This window comes from Diabrotica undecimpunctata, chromosome 5 (genome assembly GCF_040954645.1).
Source record: "Diabrotica undecimpunctata isolate CICGRU chromosome 5, icDiaUnde3, whole genome shotgun sequence".
NCBI lineage: Eukaryota > Metazoa > Arthropoda > Insecta > Coleoptera > Chrysomelidae > Diabrotica > Diabrotica undecimpunctata.
This window is the reverse complement of record NC_092807.1, coordinates 87,358,569-87,374,502: the sequence shown is the minus strand read 5'-3', so window position 1 is coordinate 87,374,502 and position 15,934 is coordinate 87,358,569. Positions and strand designations below refer to the sequence as shown.

Here is a 15,934-nt window from a genome sequence, read left to right as displayed (position 1 = left end):
TCGATCTTTAATTTTTCCGAAAAAAATGACAACTTCATCCCTGTATAGCCACCCCCTGTACCACGAGGGGCGTCCGCCTGTAAGGCAAAGTCTTAACCCAGTTACAATGAATATATTCCAATAGAGAAATGTCATATTACTGATCAGTTCAAAATTTCGGCTCTATCTCTTCGACTATTAGGCAAGCTCCTCTTTCCTTTAAAGGAGACAGATAGTTGAACGATATTTTATGCAATGTCTATCACCGGGTATGGATTTATTTTTGTCCAAGTTTTATATTGGTCCACTATTTCAAATGCAGTTCAAACAGACATATATTAAATTGTATGTTCCGTTTTTAATTGGTTCAATCTGTATACCTGCCGCATACATCTGTCGTTTCATCCACCATATTATACAAAAAGTTGCCCTCTACTCCCTCTTAATTTTTGAAATACATTCCACATAACATTTTTCCACCGTATGTTTTCTCAATGTACTCTCGTCCGGTAAGGATTTATTAAGATATTTTTCGAAAAAGCATTTAAAACTAGTTATTAACTTTATATAGAGGAATGTTGGATGCAATCATCATCTGGCATAAATCAAATTTAAATGCGTCTTCCTCCCTTTTTTGAACTGCTTAAACTATCCCGCAGAGATATTTGGGCTAACTTAAGAAATTTAATTTTTCCAAATTACGTTTATGAAGTGGGGTTCCACAATGCTGGTTAATAAAGTACTTTTTTCTACTTGAAATCTGAGAATTAAAAAAAAAAATAATTAGAATTCTTAAACCGCTTTAGAATTTAGTTATGTTGTGGGACGAAAAAAAATAAAACTTACCGACTTGCCGCATGGTTTACAAAATGCTCCATCTCCTTCTAGAGAAAGTTCTGAATAAGGTGCGATCCATAGCCTTAATTTAGATGTCATCTTTTCACACAAATGTCTAAAACGTTTTAAAACGTGTTCTTTACTATTCGGTATACGCAACACAACTAAACTAAGATATAGCAATTTGTGACTAAACTCTGATACAGTAACCGACTGTACAACTGATAATAAACTAATAAAGCTTAGGGATTTCCAAATAGTTAACCCTCAAGTCTCGATCAAGTACATTTTCCTAGAAACCTGTTATATAAATAAACCATTGATATTTTATTATTGACCCAAAATTTTATTATAGAATGGTTTAGTAATAGAATAATATCATGGGTAGTACCATGAAATTTTAAAAAAGGCACAAATAGGCGGAATTTACGAAAAAAGGCAAAAAGTGCAAAAAACAATTATAATAGGCAAAAAAGGCATTTTGCCTATAATCTGAGCTTTAGTAATGAGATTACTTAATAGATAAAGCAAGACATTACTTGATAGATAAAGAATTGTAGACGTCAGACAAGAACTTAGTTTCCACTAAATCAATCAGAAAATAAGAAGATAAAGAAAAAAAAAGAAAACAATACATGGAAACGAAATGAAAGAAAATCACCTAAACTACAAACCAAAAGGAAGAATGAACGCAGGACGCTACTTAAAAGATGGAACTCATTTTAATACCAGTATCGGTAAAAAATAAATAATTCCGGGAATAAAAAGAAGAGAAGAAGAAGAGTATTAATTAAGTGTTGGAAAACTCTAATCTAGTCATATAATACCGAACTTCTTTAAAATCAAAAACAAATACATCAGAGATATAGGTAGAGCTTTCTTGACTTATCCAACATAAAGAGCAAATAAAGGATGTACAATGCAGTATTTATCTCATACAATTTAGTTTTGCTATTATAATTTTGTATGTGTAGTTATTTTTTATTCTCATATTTACAAAATTGGCCGTTTCTATTTCATTTCTATTTTATATATATATTTTTATAAATTATTGAATATTACCTTATAAGATTAATAAAAACCTTTTATGGTAAATTTTATTCGATCTAACATACACAGCATAAGCTTGAGTAATGCAAGGACTTGGTCGATTCCAGAATCCATATATCACGTAACTGACATCTTAACTATTTTGTGGTTGTCGGGGATGCGAAGTAAGCTCCCAAAATCATTTTTGAGCAGGGGGTGCTGATAAATCACGAGTGTCTCAAGTTTAGAAAATATTTTGAAAAGACTTTAAGTTCATAAATTTACGAAGTTTTATGTATATCTTAAAGCGTAGACAAAAAAGTTATATTGAAAGGATTCTAAAGCGATTAATATTATAAAATATAGTAATATTATATTATATTATATTATATTATATATATATATATATATATATATATATATATATATATATATATATATATATATATATATTGATCTTTACAAGTAAATAAACACATGTCGAGCAACGTTACATAAACACACGCGTTGCGTGTCCCAATATAGCACTGCAAAAGACACGGTTATTTAAATAAATAATTATAGTCCAGCAAATAAAAAATAAAATGAGTCATATGCGTTTCCACTTACGTTTATCGTATCTATAGGTGTCTCCATGACTTTTCCATAAAGCGTGTCAGTAGCGGAGAAAGGATGCATATATGGTAAGTATGTATTTAGTTTTTTCAAAGTTATATGTACATTGTACTTTAGAAGTACACAGGTGCCTTTTTGTTTAACGATATAGTGTTTTTATTTAATATTATTTAATTCAATAAAAATGGAAAAAGCTAGTACTAGCAGGGTGAATATTATTTTGAAAAGTTCTCGCAAACAGTAGGACTTACGGCTAGAAAAATAATAGTATCTCTTTCCTCTGTCTGCTTGGTTTAATGGTATATCAGGGTTGGTCTCTCTCAAATTTTACCTTTATATGTTCTGTTCATCTTCTTAGGTTTTATTGCTGTTTTGTCAATATAGTACGCTCCTTATCTCTTTAAATCTTTTGTGTGAATTATTTTCTGCTTTTGTTCAGCTTCTGTTAAAATTTTCTTGTCTTTGTTGGCGTACTTACTACTTAAAAGTAGTAGTTTTTAAAGTTCTCGTTTATATTTTCTCTTTTCTTTTTACGGTGGATTTTCTTTTCAAAATACGTTCCGATTTAGCCTAGTAATAAGAGTAATACTTTTTTAATAATCAAGTAATTCTGTAATCCTTTTACATACCTTTATACATTCTCAGTTTTAGCGTTTAGTGTATGTTTAATGTTAACTACGTAATTAATGGCAGTATTTTGTTCTTTTAATAAATATTTTCAACATAAATCTCTGCCTAACTTATTAAACTCGTAATAGACAGTTGTACTATATATTGAAGTTTTTACATCCAAAACACTGTTTTATAATCAAGTTAGTTGTTAAATGAAGTTGCTAAACAGTTTTGTAAAACTTATTAAATTTTCTTTACATTAGAGATTATTTAATTATCTTGAAATTTTTTATGAAACTTTACTTTTTAAATTACTTTGTAACTTGGGAAGAAAATCGTAACTTACTATAATTGGAGGAAAGTAAAATCTCTACACCAAATCGCCAAATAAAAACTCATTTTTTCCAAAAAAATTTGTACACTTTTAAAACAAGATTGCTATTCTTTATACTAAAGTTTCGGTTGTTTTGTGCGTAGTAGAAATAAAACGACTCTCATTTAGTCACCGAATTTAAATTTAAATACAAGTAACTTGAAATTCTCTAGTCCCTGAATATTTTGCATTACTGTTATTCTTGTTTTTTCCTCAGTCTAATTTCCTTGTTCTATTTGTAGTATGTAATATGACTAAGATATTTTAATTTTATTGTTTTTATGATCTTTTATTGTTTCCTCATTTAAGGAATTTGCACCTAGAAAATTTTTAGTTTACGATATTCTTATATATCGTATAATTATATCACTCGAAAGTTTTTATAATTATGGAATTTTTTATGATTAGTAAATATTTCACAATGTTTACACTCTTAAAATATTTCATTTTCGGTATTATATCGTAGATATGATACTTGATATGATGTAATTAAAAAATTTAATAGAAAAATAAAGTTCGAATCAAAGAAACAACAAAAATCTTCAATTAAATGAGTTAGGTACTTTGTACAAGAGAACTGAAATTAGTCTTGACATTTGGGCTGGCAAGATGCTACACTTTCCTGGCTTTTCTCTACGAAATTGAAGGATGGACCCTTAACGGGGCGAATACTAAGAAGGTAGAAGCATTCGAACTGTGGATATTAGAGATAGTCACCACCTCGAGCTTAGCTCGGTTTGAATTGAGGCTCAGCTCGTTTAACGAACCGAGCTTCGAGCTCAAGGCGGTTTGTTTTTTGCGAGCAGAGCTTCTGACCAAACCAAATATTTTTTGAGCTGAGCCGAGCTGAATTCGAAACGAGCCGAGCTTTCTTTAACGAACTTCTCAATATTTGCTAATACTCTAATACTTTATCTTAAATCATTTTTTTTTGTCATGACTGATACTTTTGTTTGAAAATAAGTAACTTAGAAAACAAATATGTATTTTCAATATATACGTTGTATGCATAAAGTATGAAATAAATTGGATATTTCATAAACTAAAAGCCTTAAAAAAATCTAAAAAACGTCGACTTTTAATTTTACTGACCTACATTTCTTGGCTTGCTTTAAATCAGGTTAAAAAGTCTGACATTATTTTATGGCGAAAAGTAGTTAATTATACATTATCGTAGTTTTTAAATAAAAATGAAGACAAACTGCAAATTAAACACTTTTAATTCCTCCTATTTTTTCATTGAACCTAAGAGAAAAATATCTTACTCGTCTTTGAGCTATTTGAGCTGAGCCGACACGCGCTAAGTGCTCAACCTGCAGCTCGAAGTTCAAGCCGAGCTTCTATCTATCTTTTAACTTGCTTGGCTCAAAATTTCGGACCAAGCTTAAGCATTTTAGTAGTTTTTAAAGATAGCGTTCATTGGGGACTTTCATCTTTGTATTCTGACGGTTGTGTTTGTATGTGAGCAATCTGTCGACGGTAACGTCTAGAAACTTTGGGGTTGACTAGTGTTCTAATTTCTGACCCGACTGCACAACTTTGAGCTTTTTATCTTTAAAATATATCTTACTTTACTACGTTTTTGACGGATTTGGGTTCAGGTGGTTTCGTTTATGGTAAACTTTTAGTTTTTAGTGTTTTTGAAAGTGTTTTGGCCTCCATCTTTGCAAAAGATCTTTTTTTGCAGCCATAATTGTATTATCTGCGTATATTAATGGTTTTGATTTATGATGTATTGGCTGGTCATTTAAGTAGATGTTGAATAGAAGAGTCAGCATACTATCCTGGGCCAGACCGTTCTGGATGTCTTTTGACACTTTGTACACTTGGGATACCAGTATTTTATGGTATATGATGTCATACGCTGCAAAAATGTTTATAAACGCTATACCCGTTACTTCCGCTATAGCAGAGCGGAATGGGCAAAAACCTGCTTGTTCCTGAGTTTCCTAAGTTACCTGTAAGGTTAGGTTGATGCGATTTAGGACTATACACCCCATAATTTTAAGAATATTGCGTAATAATGAGATCGGGGATAACTTTTAGCTTCCGTTCTATCTTTTTCAGATTTTAGTAGAACGATCACATAACATTTCCTACACGGTTTCAGAAACTCCGTAGAGTATATGCAATTGTTGACCAATTCATTAATTTGTGACTGTGCCAAAGAATCTTGTAGCATGTCATTTCAGCTCTCTGAATTTTGATTTTTGTGGCCTTTTGCTGGTTTTTTATTTAATAGCAGTTGGTTTGCCCCCTGATTAGCAGTCAAATTGCCTGTTGGAGTTTTTTGGCGACGCCTATCTTAGTTTAAGGTAATTAATAATTTTCCAGGCCATTTATTTCATATCCATGTAACTAAAAGAACCACCTTTCAATAAAGTCGTCCACTTTATGCAACTTAAAAGTATTGACATATTACTTTAAAGTCATCTAATTTAAAATGTAAAATATGGATCTGAAAGTCAGATAAAATTAAATTATGAGAAAATTTTTTTATTACCGAGTAACAAAAACAGAATTGGTATAAGGTTGAATGTTCGAATAAATGAACTTTGATAAAATTAAACTCACATATTAAGCACAATTTTATTAATTAAATCTTGCCCAAAAACTTTTGCGTTTCTAAAGCATCATCAGGGGCATTTCGTCAGTTTTGGGCTATCCAACAGGCGCAGAATGTAATAAACATGACATTGTAGTGTTTATACAATTTTATGTTTAATGTCATGTTTATTACATTCTGCGCCTGTTGGATAGCCCAAAACTGACGAAATGTCCCTGATGATGCTTTAGAAAAGCGAAAGTACTTGGGCAAGATTTAATTATTAAAATTGTGCTCAATATTTGCCTTTAATTTTATTAAAAAACAGAATTTGTTTTATCAGTATGTGGAAAATGAGTCAATACTACAATATATATATATACTGTATTCTGTCTTGAGTTAGGTCTTCGTCCAGATTTCAAGCGCTAATCGCTTTCCTAACTCCCAGGTTCCAGCTCTGTGGTGGTCTTCCTCGTTTCCTCTTCTCTGGGGGTTGCCACATCATCGTTTTTTTAGGCAATCTTTCGTCCCCAATTCGGCTCACATGCCCATACCATATGAGCTGTTTTCTCTCAATATCCTCAACTATAGTGCCCTCTATACCCATTTGTTGTTTTATCACTTCATTCCGTATTCTGTCGGCTCTTGATATTCTCATTGATCTTCTGATGGTATCCATTTCCGTGGCTTCGACCTTTTTCTTATATTTTTCGGTTATTCTCCATGTCTCAGCTCCATACAGTAGGCTAGTTTTAACCATTGTCTCATAGATGTTCCATTTTCTTTTCTTTGATATTTCTTTACTCCATAGAACTCCATACATTCAAACAGACACAACAAACATTTAATTCAAAGAGGGGAACTTGGTGGCACGACATCACGTGTGAGGAGAGGAACTGGTAAAACAGGACTAGTTTTTTTGTTATCGAATCAATTTTTGAGAGGTAAAAATTGACAAGTTGAAATAGTTGTAGGTTAAAGTGTGACAGTTATTCTTCTATTTATTAGTACTGTAAATAATTTATTTCATAACTATTGGTACTGCTTATATTTGGACTGATGCTGTTTTGTTATAAAAAAACAAGCGTTTCCGCTAATATATGGAATAGTAACATCTAGCTTTGTTTCTTTCCTCCTCTTATCTGACTGAGACCTTCAGGAGTTATAAAGGTTTCAAAAGAGTTACAAAAGTTGTGAAAGGTTGTTTATATATCGCACTAGTAATACAATATTGACATAACTTAAAAAACATGATTTTTCAGAATCAACGAAAAACTCAATCATTTCCTATTAAAGGCAAAAAAAAATTAATGCCTAATATGTTTCTCATTAATATTAAAGAAATTTTCTTTGTACTCTTGGTTAAATAAAAATACTGACAGTGAAGTTTTCTAAAAATTTTGAGTTAACACTGTATTGCTCTAAGCAAAATGTTCGAAATGAAATATTATTTTTAGTTATGACATTATTTATGAAATATTTTGTATTACAACAATTTGATTTACTATTGTTTTCTGCGCTTTACGTTAGTTTTTGGACTTACAACAATTTTGCGAACTGATTCTTGGTATTTGTTAACATTGGATCTAAAGAGATTGTATTAAACATTAACAATTACCGAGAATTGTTGTTTTTGATAATAATGAATAAATCAAAACTGTTTTTAATTACGTATATATTACACCAAAATACAGTATTCTTGAACATTTTGTATTTAATCTATATATTTAATAAAATAGACCTTTCAAAAATAGAACACAAAATTTAGTCATATTAAAGTAATTCATAGTCAATTAAAAGGAAATTCTTAAAAAAACAAATTATTTAAACTTAGTTTGAATAAGTCTAAAAATCAATTATTACTGATAACAATTTTAATTTTTAATCCGTCAAATCCATATAGTAAGTTTCACGATAACTCCTGGGCATTACATTTTCGTCAAGTAATTCCTTTTCTTATTTTGAGTTAAAGGTATCTTGCTTAGGTACTCTCGTGTCAAACCATTAGCAAATAACGAAGTCTGGTTTTCAGTTCGTCGTAAGCTATGTACGAAAACTTTTTGGTAATCTTCATCTTCGTAAGAGGTCTTATTAAAAAAAGTAAATGGATGTTCGTTTTCAACACGAAACACCTTAATGTCATGCCATTTTATTTTGTCTTTCTCCTCATTAACATTAAAATTGTTACCCCACTCTTTTTGAAGCAATTTCAGATTGTAAAATGTTTCGTTAGTCATTTCAGTCACGCTATACGGTTTGCCTGTCTTTTTAGCCGTCTGAACTAATGTCATAATATTGTTGTGCGACATACACTGGACCAGATTTTACTAAACGCTTTACCTGCTTTTCTATGACGCTATGCACATTGTCACCCTCTTGAGAGTGTCCGCGAATCAGAAATTTGTGGGTTATGCTTTTGACATTCATTTTCTGTACTGCGTACGCATATGCTGTAAGGATGTGTTAGTTTTTTTGCTGCCCGCAACAATTATCAGAAAAAAATATAAAGTCCAATTCTCTACAAGGAGTAGCCTGTATAATTGTTTCTTTATATTACAGAGTACAACTCCCAATCCCATTCGATGTTTCACTGTTTAGGTCAATTTCTTGAAGTACTTGATGACTCGTAAATGGTGAAGGTATAGGAGGTGGTTGTACTTTCGCAAAGCCACTGTTTTCTATTTGGGCATCAGGTTTATTATTTGTACTCTTCAGTGACAATAACGACGGTGAAGAGATTTCCTGCTGGCACTCCTCAGTATTTGTTGCTATGGCAACAAGTAATCGCCCACGACTCAGGTATTGAACCTAAAAATGAATCAAGTAATATTATTAGATTAAGTATATAGGTACTTGATGCAAGAATATCACAAAGAGTGTAGTAACTCCAAATTTATAAAATAAAGTAGTTGGTAAGCTTTCTTAATAACACTGCTATACATTTTAAATAAGTTATTACTATAAGGTGACCGACAAATACATAACAATTAATAAATGTTTTACAAACAAAAATGATTTAAAGTGCTGATTCAACAATAATGTAGTATGTCAAAAATAATGAACTGAACCAATAATACTGTCCTTAGTAAAAATATTAATTTAAAAAGTGCTGGTGTAAATCAGTAATAGTGTAATAACTAGCAAAACAACAATGTTATGATTAGATTCAAATCAACAAGAATGTAATAACTCAAAATATAGCTATGAAAATTACATACCTGATTCGGCAATAACGTGGAAACTCGAAATGATAAGCAAAGCAACACGTGCACTCCCGATCACTGTTGGTCGCAACTAAAAATGACGCGATATTGTGAGGGAGGTGACGACAGTCGGTCAGTCATGAACAACGTCTTATGGCGCCAACTCTTATTTATTTATCGCACTATTAAAACAACAGTTTTATTGACGTATAGAAAATTGAATTTTACGACGTGTAAATATAGTGTTATCTCAATTTCGAAACATTTTAAGTTGCGACACTATTGTATTATTAGTGCGATATATATATATATATATATATATATATATATATATATATATATATATATATATATATATATATATATATATATGTATATATATATATATATATATATATATATATGTATATATATATATACATATAAATATATATACATATATATATATATATATATAATATAATATAATATAATATAATATAATATAATATAATATTACTATATTTTATAATATTAATCGCTTTAGAATCCTTTCATTATAACTTTTTTGTCTACGCTTTAAGATATACATAAAACTTCGTAAATTTATGAACTTAAAGTCTTTTCAAAATATTTTCTAAACTTGAGACACTCGTGATTTATCAGCACCCCCTGCTCAAAAATGATTTTGGGAGCTTACTTCGCATCCCCGACAACCACAAAATAGTTAAGATGTCAGTTACGTGATATATGGATTCTGGAATCGACCAAGTCCTTGCATTACTCAAGCTTATGCTGTGTATGTTAGATAGACGATTCATCTTGATAGACGACTTACTTGGACAAAACACATCTTCAATAAATGAAAACAACTCGGATTTAAATTAAGACAACTTTACTGGCTACTTGGAACAAGATCTAAACTATAACTAGAAAATAAATTATAAGGATACAAAGTAGTTCTAAAACCCATCTGGACCTATGGCATTCAACTGTATGGGGGATGTGCCAGTAAATCCAATATTGAAATCCTGCAGATGTTATAATCAAAATTTCTTAGGTAGATTGTTAATGCACCATACTGGTGTTGTGCGCGAAGAAATAAAAAAGTGTAGTGATCTGCGTTTAAAGCGGTTAGAAATTACCCAAATTCTAGTACGGTAAACCTACCGGACAACAGCAGGGAAGTGAGAAGACTTAAGAGACACAAACCCTTGGAATTACCAGATAGATTTTCATAAGTAAAGTGTTTAGAATATAAGAAAAACATTTTTTTTAATATTAATTTTAGTTTAATTTAATAAGGAAGGTACCAACTTAATAGGAATACCGTTCTCGTATTAATTTTATTATTATGTTTTACTGTGTATTTCACTGGTTATAAAATTAAAACTTGTGAAGGTTTAGAAAAGTTGATTAAGAGCATTTTGAAATTTTGGAGACCTCTCGAACTAAAAGGATTCAAGTGCCAAACTGTAAATTGCTTTGACTAATTTAAGGAATATTTATAAATTCTGACTTAATTTTATCACAACAAAAACGTTTAAAGGCAGCGGGGTGTAATATATTTAAGCTCTCATTTACTCCACTTTTCGCGAAACTCGTGAAAAGTTTCTTCTCCCAAAGGAAACCTTGTTACTTTACAGACGTTCATAACATTACGGAAGAAGCTGGAACTGAAACTGAACCTGAAACTAACTTCAATCTCGTTTAGTGAATTAATCTAAATGAATTCCTGAGGTGAGGTTTCTCTTACATAATACATTTTATGAGATCGACGTTTTTTCCCGAAAGGGTTTTTCTTCTACTTGAGTCATGGTTTATTTATTTTCTTTATGTGTAAGAACAGGCCCGTTCTTAACCGTTTCAATCTAAGACACAAAAAACGTTTCAAGTTTATGTTAAATTAAATAAAATGAATAAAAAGTTACATGCAAATTGAATCTAAGTAGAGTATTAATTTGGTAATTTTTCTAATTTTTATTTTTCTTTTTCTTTTTATAATTCTTATTTTACTTCGTTTTTGTTTCTATAGACATCATTTAAAAATAATGCAAGTTCGATCTAGTTATACAATTGATTAATTTGATCAATAGATTTATGTAATCCTAACAAAAGATCAATTATTTTTGGAAAGAAAAAGGTCTAACATTGTAACATTATTTTCTTCGCCTTTGTCCTTATGAGACTCGGCTTCATAAAGTAGATGTTTCGAAGTTTTATCTGAGGTCGTAATAGCATTAATGTCTATATCATAAATATTTTTTTCCTATGCCAACTCGTCTTCTTTGGCGTCCCTAGCTATTCTTTTGAGGATCTACTACTCATACCTTCTCATATTAGGTGATAGTTCGGTCCTGTCTGTTCAAATAATTAACTTGCTCTAAACGTGCGTTCATTTTTATGCTTGTTAATTTAGACGTTAATAGGTGTTGCACCTAAGCTCTTTTTTATTTACGTATTTTAACTTTTATGTCTCGGTAAATATATCAACTTTTTATAATTTGTCAACTGTCAGGTTCGTGTGGCTCTCTCCGATTGACTTTGTACTAGCATTTTAGTTTTTTTGTACTTATTGACAAATCTGGTTCGTTAGCATGTGATTGTTCCGTATACGTATATTCACCTGTTGCTTGGGTTTTGCTTATGATATTTATGTCATCTGCATATACTGCCGATTGGACTAATTTAATGATAAGTGTATTGTTTCTACCGTCTGATGTTTTTATGACTAGGTATTCCAGTGTCAAATTAAACAATGTTAGTGCCAGCTCATCACCCTGTTTTAATACAAGTGTTATTTAAAATGGGTTTGCACTGTTTATTGAGTTATATGCGGTTAATGCATATGTCATATGAGTCATAAGTCAAAGAAAAAAATATTATAGAGATCTATGTCATGTTCCCAACCTTTGATTAAGACCTGCTTAACACTGAATATTTGGTCGACGGTTGATCGTCCTTAAGTTAAATTAAATTAAAAACCATAACTTATGGTATAATAAGGCGCATAGCAATAGTAAACATAATTGTTTACGGTCTCCAAAAACATTTAAAAATAAAAACATAAAACGTGCAGTAAAGCTTAATACATACAAGACCTTAATAAGACCGGTTTTTATATATGGGACTAAAACGTGGACCTTACCTCAAAATGTTAAAAGATTTCTTGGGCAGTAAATGAAAATGAGCTATTGCGTAGAAGATACAACTTTGAACTATATCAGTTATACACCGATCCATATATTATTGTGAAATTCGTTAAAGTGCAGAGACTTAAAAGGGCTGGATACATTGATAGGGTGTCAGATCAAGAATGCACAAAGAGATTTACATTTTCAAAACCAGAGGGCACAAGAAGTAGAGGACGACCACATAGGAGATATCCATTAATTATTTGTTTACGTATTTTCTCTTTTTTGTCTACAGTCTTATCACCTGCTCCTGTCTTTTGTTTTCAAATGTAAGTTTTTTCTTCTATTTTTTCTCTTCCAATATATTCTATGTTAGGGGTTCCCAATTTTTTTTTTGGTCTCGGAATCCTAATTGACGATATTTTTTTTTGGCAGAACCCTAATTATTGATATTTTTTTTGGCGGAACCCTATTTTGATAAATAAATAAATAACCTTATAGCTTGAATATTTCAATATATATTGAAGACTGTAAAAGAAGAAAAATAATATTATAAGGAATACAAAATATTTATTATACAAAGATAAATACAATTAAGTAATATAATAATAATAGTAATAAATAATATAAGTAACTATAAGTATTTAGTATTTCAATGTGAAAAATGAAACTTTTTCACATATTTTCTTATTATAGTATTAAAATTAGGCTTAATGTCTGACAATTGAATACGAAGATCCGGAGCTGCATCCAGCCTATATCTGAACTTTTTTTGGTATAAGCGTAAGCTGAATAATTAGTCTCGCATCGGTAAGTCGTCACAAAAGGAAGTAGAACCATGATAGCTTTCTCAATGATTGCGGGGTATTCATCTTTAAGTGCAATCCAAAAGTAATTCAGATTAGAATCTTCTTATTCAAATTTTTTTTTAGAAGGGATGAATACTTAATGTCGATCAAATTCTCATACTCTGGCTGAGTTAGCATCGATGGCTTGGTAAGTTTTGTGAATGGTTTCTGAACCCAGTCGATGTCCTGTAGCTTCTTTGGAAATAGTCTTTTAAGGATTTTTCGAGGTTAATTAAATGCTCAATTATGTTTTCTTCCACATCTGAAGTTACTTCTAACACATTCTCTTCCAGGAAGTTATTTAAAGAAGTAAAATATTGGTAATTTTTTTGTTCCACACATTCTATCCAGAAGCAAATTTTCTTTTAAGGGACGATATTTTGGCTTTTACTGTAAATTTGTTGCGCTTAGATTTTGTTGTTTCTTTTGTAGGAAAAATGCTTTCAGAACAATAAAGCAACGTGTCCATTTTTATTACAAAATGTCAAGTAGTTTAGGATATAATGCAAAAAACAATTTTTATTTTGTAACTTCAAAGCGCTGTAACTTTTTTGTGTACACTTTTGTACTAAGGTAAGTTGGATTATCAATTTATTTTTGTCCCCGAAATGCGTGGTTTAATAAATTTATGATATACCTTTTTGAATATATATATATATATATATATATATATATATATATATATATATATATATATATATATATATATATATATATATATATATTAAATTAAAATAAAAAAGGTAAGATGTAAATATATTGCTACCGACTTTTTATTACAGGTCTGTAACATTAACAACTGTACTGTTCTAAAAGCTCTTGCATTAATTTAAGTTACCTAAAGCAAAAATAAAAACGAACTCAAGATGCAAAGAACGCGCTGTTGGAAAACTTCTTCCAGAAGTTTACGTCTACAAAGCAATGTATCTGCTCAAATTCGTACATAATACAAAACATCGTCTCCTGAAGAAAGTTTTTAATAAATTCTCAGAAAGTGAGAAATTAGGATGCTACAATCTACATTTATAAACTAAATACTCTATATAATGGTTTTTAAAAATTTGCTTTAATTTTATAATGTGAGGCAACGATAAAATAATAGGACGAAAAATAAAATTATAAATCGAGTTTCAATGTATAATTTTATCTGTAATATGTCATACTAATTCATTATAATGTTTTTATTGTTCATTTACCCACTACATAATAGTATACTTTATGCCCCTTCGGGCGTAAAGGACACTTTGCCAAAAAATTGATAACTTTTTTATAATATTTCTTATTAAAGTTACAAAGTACGGAATGAAATTATTATAACTACAAATAATATTTAGTGAAATTCACATGAAATTGGCAATTCTGGAAGATTCGGTGATAGATTAACAGAAGCAAATGTTGATTTATGTTTCATTGTTTGCGTATCAAGTTTATGCAAAGAAAGTATATTTCATTTAAAAACTAAAAAAAAAATTTAATCAAGTTGACTGCCTGCTGGAGTGTGATTGATCGAAATACTGCCAGATTTACCCTAGAAAATTAGCCAACAAATAGAGAATAAAGCCAACATATTGCTATTTATATTTTGGTTTTTGTTGTTTTTTGTTTCTTTTGTTTCTTTCTTTTGTTAATATATATATATATATATATATATATATATATATATATATATATATATATATATATATATATATATATATATATATATATATATATATATATATATATATATATATATATATATATTAAAAACCACTAATTTGTGAAATTTGTTGTGTATTTGTTGGTCCAACTTAGGAGATAGAATATTTTTTATCTCGATGAATGACCCTTATTTTTTTAATTGTAATTCAAAATGTTTTGTACGACTTCACCTCTACAGTTTTAGTTTATTTGATACATGTAGTTATAAAATGTAATAAAATGATGTTTAACATATAAAATTGGTACAACAGAAAATTTATTGAAATAGGAGAACTGCGGAAAAAGAATAACACATTTAATATGTACAAGTTGCAAGAAGTAATTGAACCATAAAGGTCAACTTCAAGTAGTTTACTTGATAAATAAGCAAATATTATAATCAATGAACAAACTAAAATGGAGAGGGAGGGAGAGAATATATTGAGCTTTGAGAATATTTCAGGAACTATCTAAGAATCGAAAATATATCGACTGATCCAAACATAACCTTCGATGAAATAAAGAGCTATACAGCCATCAAAGAAAAGTAACGGGTCGAGATAAAATTCACAGCGAAATAATCACACTACTCGATGATAAATGCAAACATTCACTTTTAAGCCTCTTCAATAAAATATACAAAACAGGACATATTCCAACAGTCTGGCTACTGTCCACGTTTGTAATAATATAGAAAAAAAAATAGATAAACGCTTAACAATGTAGTGATCATCACACTATTAGTCTTACGGGCCATGTACTATAAATTTTTTTTTAAATACTTCACTCAAAAACTTACAAAAAAATAAAAGTACAACTAAGTAAAACAGAGTTTGGTTTTTAATAACAACCTTGAAACCAGAGAAGCATTATTCAAGTTTCAGTTCCTGGTTCAAAGATGTAGGGATACGAACAACCAGTAATAATATGTTTTATCGACTTAAAAAGACCTTTGACCAAAACACTCACGATAAACTGGTAGGTGTCTAGAAACAGGCCGGAATTGATGACCAAGACCTTTATATTTTTAGAGATTTGTATTGGTATCAATGTGCAAACATACGAACTGGTCAGAATACGACCGAAGCAATAAAAATACG

The 15,934-nt window shown here is 30.1% G+C and overlaps 1 protein-coding gene across 2 annotated transcripts in view; it reads left to right on the top strand.

Annotated features, from left to right (window-relative positions):
• The window catches only part of LOC140441434 (5-hydroxytryptamine receptor-like), a 2,088,213-nt gene that overhangs the window by 40,963 nt on the left and 2,031,316 nt on the right, over window positions 1–15,934 (top strand). The window contains exon 2 of one of the 2 annotated variants that reach the window (XM_072532164.1): window positions 2,472–2,528. The exons of the other annotated variant lie outside the window; for it this stretch is intronic. The gene's annotated coding sequence lies outside the window, so the exon portion shown is untranslated. The remainder of the gene's footprint in view (window positions 1–2,471; window positions 2,529–15,934) is intronic. 2 annotated transcript variants of the gene reach the window in all.